Source organism: Rhineura floridana, chromosome 9 (genome assembly GCF_030035675.1).
Source record: "Rhineura floridana isolate rRhiFlo1 chromosome 9, rRhiFlo1.hap2, whole genome shotgun sequence".
In the NCBI taxonomy this organism is placed as follows: Eukaryota; Metazoa; Chordata; class Lepidosauria; order Squamata; family Rhineuridae; genus Rhineura; species Rhineura floridana.
In genome coordinates, this window is record NC_084488.1 from 19151071 (window position 1) to 19157354 (window position 6284).

Genomic DNA, 6284 nt, shown 5'->3' on the forward strand with positions numbered 1-6284 from the left:
TTTGGACAGATTCAGTCTCAGTAGCTTGTAGCAACTCTATTGGTATGCCATTTATTCTTGGTGATTTGTTTCTTCCAAGAATTTTAAGAGAAGCTTTCACCTCACATTCTAAAATTTCTGGTTCTTCATCATATGGTTCCTCCGTGAATGAATCTGTCATCCTGGCATCTCTTTTATAGAGTTCTTCAGTGTATTGCTTCCATCTTCCTTTTATTTCATCTCGGTCAGTCAGTGTGTTCCTCTGTGGATTATTCAACATCCCTACTCGTGGTTTAAATTTCCCTTTCATTTCTCTAATCTTTTGGTATAGGGCTCTTGTTCTTCCCATTTTGTTGTCCTTTTCTATTTCTATACAATAACTATTGTAATAGTTATCTTTGTCCCTATGTACTAGTTGTTGTATAGTTGCATTTAGGGTTCTGACTGTGTTTCTATCTCCTTTTGCTTTTGCTTTCCTTCTCTCTTTAACCAGTTAAAGAGTTTCTTCAGTCATCCATTTAGGTCTTTCTCTCTTTTTAACAAGAGGTATTGTCTTTTTGCATTCTTCCCTGATAATGTCCCTGACTTCAGTCCATAGTTCTTCTGGTTCTCTGTCAACTAAGTTTAAAGCCTCAAACCTGTTCCTTATTTGATCTTTATATTCTTCTGGGATGTTATTTAAATTGTATTTTGGCATTATGACTGCTTTGTTGTTCTTCTCTAGCTTTACTCTGATTTTCGATACGATCAGTTCATGATCTGTACTGCAGTCTGCTCCTGGTCTTGTTTTTGCAGAAAGTATGGGACTTCTCCATCTTCTGTTTCCAATTATATAATCAATTTGATTCCTACATTGACCATCTGGTGATGTCCACATGTACAGTCGTCTTTTTGGTTGCTCAAAAAATGTGTTGGCAAGAAACAAATCATTGGATTCACAGAATTCAATAAGTCTTTCTCCTGCTTCATTTCTGTCACCTAAGCCCCATTTCCCCACAATTCCTAGTTCTTCTCTGTTCCCTACTTTTGCATTCTAGTCCCCCATGATTATCATCATATTTTGTTTTGGTGTGTGATCAATTTCCTCCTGTACTTCTGCATAAAATCTCTCCAATTCTTCTTCTTCTGCGTTTGATGAACAAACACTAAGAACACTATAAAACATCATGAAAACAGACATTAAAATATATTAAAACAAAACATCTTTAAATAAGAAAAAGCTTCAAAAACATCTTAAAAACCAATTCTAACACAGACGCAGACTGGGATAAGGTCTCTACTTAAAAGGCTTGTTGAAAGAAGAAGGTCCTCAGTAGGCACGCAAAAGATAACAGAGATGGCATCTGTGTAATATTTAAGGGGAGGGAATTCTAAACGTAGGTGCCTCTACACTAAAGGTCTGTTTCCTAAATTGTGTGGAACAATCCTCCTGAACAGATGGTATCTGCAGGAGGCTATCACCTGCAGAGCATAGTGATCGACTGGGTATATAAGGGGTAAGACAATATTTCAGGTAACCTGGTCTCAAGCTGTATAGGGCTTTGTACACCAAAACTAGAACCTTGAACTTGGCCTGGTAGCTAATGGGCAGCCAGAGCAATTCTTTCAGCAGCAGGGTGACATGCTGGTGATACCCTGCCCTGATGAGCAGTCACTCTGCCGCATTTTGCACCAGCTGCAGCTTCCAGACCAACTTCACATAGAGCGCATTACAGTAATCCAACATGGAGGTTACCAGTGCATGGACAACAGTGGTCAGGCTATCCCGGTCCAGAAACAGCCACAGCTGTCTTACCAGCCGAAACTGGTAAAACACACTCCTAGCAACTGGGATCACCTGGGCCTCTAGTGACAATGATGGATCCAGGAGCATCACCAGACTATGAACCTGCTCTTTCAGAAGGAGTACCACCCCAATCAAAGTGGGCAGCTGACCGATTATTCAAACTCACGAACTACCAACCCACATCACCTCCATCTTGCTAGGGTTCAGGGTGGGAGGGAAGTCCAGATCCAAGGCTGGGATGTCGTTGGAGTTGATGTTTTAACACCAAAACGATTAAATACTTTAAATAAATTTATCTAGGAAGCCAGAGTCCATCATGTTTTAGTGATATTTATTTAATTTTCTGGTTGGGATTGGGATCTTTAAAGAGGCTGTCTATTAACAGCATTAAGTCCTTGAAATGAGGGTGCATGCTGAGTTATGTGTCTGTTAATGTCTGCAAGTGCCTTGAAGAGAGCAGGGCTTGCATATTCCTATTATTTGCTAAGTGTTCTATCGACTTCAGATGACTTATCACTGCATAAGTGTAATTGTTTTAAAAGTGTCTCTTATAGCTTAGCTACTACTCAAAGGCATCACCAGGAAATGAGTAAGAGCACTGAGCAATCTCAATTCATTCATCAAAAAGGCAAGTACAGCATTGGTTGTTGTTATAGGAAGGGCTGGATTAACAGAAAATAAATCATTTGGCAATCTTAATGCTGGTGGGTGGGTAGATCCAAAAGTGATTTAATCATGCATCCTCAGTCCTGCTGGGCTCCCTCCCAGGGTTCCCTCTCAGTTCTAAGCTGTTCCTGGCACACCCCCAAACCATCCTCAACGCACCTCCTCTTTGACCCTACTGATGTTGAAGCTTGCACATTGCTTTGTCAAGAGTGTGGGATGTTTCTGTGACAGTAGGGAGGGGGGATTCAATGCTGTATCTCCTTCTCCATGCTAGCAGTGCAGTGGCAAATTCAGAAGGGCAGGGTACTTTCATGTTCATAGCTATGCCCCCTTCTCTGCTTTTTTCGCCTTTTTTTTCCTGCACAGTTGAGAACAAGATCCTTATTAATCCCTAGGGAGCAACAAGCATGCAAGAGGAGAGTGTTAGCACTGAGAAGAGTCTCCTCAGTGTTTGACTCACCTCCTTTCATTCTGATTGGCTCCGATCAGCAGGAAAGGACATGTTAGAAGATTCTTCTCAGTGGTTAACACACTCCTCTTTCATGCTGATTGGCTTGTAGGATGCTAGAGACATAGGGATCCTGCTCCCAAGGAGCCTAAGACTCCCCGAGATCCCGCATGACTACACCTCTGCTTCATGGTCAGACCTTTGCCTCCAGTGTTAGAAAATGATCTGATACTGCTTTAAAATACCGCTTTGTTGATTTTATGCATTTTTGCATGCGAGATTTGCAAATATTAAGCTTTTTGGAAGTGGTTTTAAATATATATATCCTAATGCCCCTCAAATGTCCTCTCTGTTGCCCTTAGGGCTGAACTTTAAGATTTATTTATTTATTTATTTATTAAATTTATACCCTGCCCTTCCTCCTCAAAGGAGCCCATACAGGGATGGGTGAATATGTCAATGCTGGTTTCTCTCAGTTTCTCATTTTTCCAAACTTGAATTCAGTTCACATTTCTACCTCAGTTTGTGATATATATATATATTTTAAAAAACAAGTCCTCATGAAAAGTCATCAGCATTTTTGTGTGAACTTCTGCTATACATCTTTTTATATGTAATTTTGCGTAACAGACACATATTTGCAAAGCAATTTTCACTAATGCAATGCATTTTGTATGTTAATTTCACTGATTTATATACATTTATATGTACACTTTACCATAGTATGCATTTTTGTGCAGATTACTTGGCATTGCAAAATACGCGTAAGTGCACATTTGAAATAACTGTTTTGGTTCACATATTGTTTAGGAAAATGTGAATTTGGTGAGTTTGTCTTTAAATGCAAACTGAAATTTCTCCACCATCCATATCTATGCATAACCGACGGAGTTCTAGGGTCCATCAGTGAAATTACCTTCAGGAAGTCTTTGAGAGACCATGGTGAAACGAATAGAGGGAAACAGTGAAGATGAAGAGGTTTCTTTGACATTTCCACCTTCTGCGCAAGAGACAGCTCACTTTTTCTCAATTCACATTTTGAAATTGAAGCTGAAAAGCAGCTTCTCTCCTCAGGGGTAGATAGATGATGATAACTGCAAAGAAATTTCAAGCGGAAATCCCATACTGCTCCCATTCAGGCACATAGCTTTGTTGGAATGAATCTAGATTTGGATGCTGCTTCCCCAACCAGGCCCAAGGAAAGGCCGTAGCTCATCTGCTTTGCTGCATGAAGAAGGTGCCGGGTTCAATCTCTGGTATCTTCAGGAAGGGCTGAGAAAAGGCCCTGACTGAAACCTTGGAAAGCTACTGTCAGTCAGCATAGGCAATGCAGAACTAGATGGACCAGTGGTCTGACTCAGTATAAGACCAGCTTCCATGCTCTTAAAGAAGCTTCCCCACTACAGGAGGCTGTTGTGCTCAGCTGTCTGCCACTTTGTCCAGTCAATGCAGTGTATCCAGAGCATTCCCTGGATGCGAAAGGACACTTTCTCCAATCTCAGGATGGCATTCTACTGGGCTTCTACTCTGAGGAAAGGCGGGATATAAATGTAATTAATTAAATAAATAAATCTAGTGTATGGGATGAAAACATTTAGGACCTGGGAGCAGCACTAAGTAGAGGAAGCAAAAGGAGACCAACTCAACAGGTGCTAGAAAATAGAAGCGTCAGCTGAAAGCAACTTGTATCTTGTGACAGAGATGCCTCCAAAATTGTATTTATTTATTTATTATTTGATTAATATCCCTCCCTTCCTCCCAGCAGGAGCCCAGTCAAATCAGGAGTAGTCAAATCAGGAGCGGCAGCATTTACCAGGCTTCCCAGCATGGCCGTTGCTGCAGCTTGCTGGGAGGAAGAGGGATGAGGTGACAGGGAGGTTGGTATGGTGCAAATGCACCAGCGGAGCAATTCCAGTGCTCCCACCAATGTGTTTGTGCCATACTAACCTCCGCACAACCATGCCCCTCTCCCTCTCAGTCAGCTGCAGTGATGTGTCAAGCTGCAGAACTACATCTAGAGATGGAGGAGAAATTCAACCATTCAGTTCCCTTTTAAAGTCAAACCTGTCAAATTTGCACTTTCCAAAACAATATGAGAACTGTACCTTAGCCATTCTTAGAAATTTGCATATATCCAAATTTTGTGACGCTGTTTTCCAACCAAACAATGTCTACGCAAATGGAATATATTAGTGTATATAACATGCAAAAAAAAAACATATTAGGAGAAACCGCTTATAAAAATGTGTTCATTTGGAGAAATTCACTAAAATGCTGAAGAATTTTCATGAGGATTTTTTAAAAAAATGTAAATTGCTACAGAAATGCGGAGAACTGAATTTAAAACTGGAACAAATGAGAAACTATGGGAAGTAAAATTGACAGACCCTTCCATCTCTAATTGCATAGTCTGGTTAAATTATTATTTTTCAACATGTATTCTGGAAAACCTTGAGGTTCCTCAAAATCTTGTTTAGGATTTCTCAATGAGAATTTGAGTAAGGCTGCAATCCTAACCTCACTTACCTGGGAGTAAGTCCCATTGAATTCAATAGAACTTTCTACTAGAAATGGTTATTATTGCAGATTTAATGGCTCACAGCTTGCCCAACTCTCCTCTTCTTCCCTGTCAATGTGCACTTATAGTGCCAATCTCTGCAAGAAATCTAGATGTGAGGGCTGACGAGGTTTAGTATGGCATGCCCCATTCTCCCTGTTCCATAATTCGTGCCCAAACCCCTGATTTATTGGGGTGCTTATTGCATTTGGCACACTGTTATTGCTTAATATTGGAATCTATAGAGCTTAAAGCACAGACTTTCTGACATTGTTTAGGAAGTTTTTCACTCTGCCTATGTTCAAAACAGAGCTTGAGAAAAGTTGTTCAGATAACCAAAACAATGAGTCTGTCTCACATTCCTGCTTCCCCAGGTGGGCTTGTTTATGGCTTTCCCAAGCTGGAGAGGGACAGTGAGCTTAATTGGTTTACAAATGTTCTCACCCTACTTATGTAAACAAGTCAGAGAAAGTCAAAATAAAGCAGTTATGCCCATGAGCTCATTAAGGGAAGGCATGAGCTTATGCTGAGAATGAATGTCACAACTGTAGCATCTGCAGGGTCAGGAGATAGCAACAAAAGTCACCTGAGCAGGAGCCCAGCAATCTGGATGCTGGGAAGGTAATGATCTAATAGGTATAAGGTGCCCCCTCCTAGACGGTCTTTTGGGTATAAATACAGGACCCTTGATCTGGGCAGATAAGCCTTAAGGGGGCTGAAAAAGTCTTGAAGAACCATCAAGGGAAAGCAGAGTTTCAAGCAAAAATCCTCGCTGTGCTGTTTCATCAGGCTTCCAGTCTGTGAGGAAGAAACGTAAGATAAGAGCCAAATGGGGGAGGGACCCATTG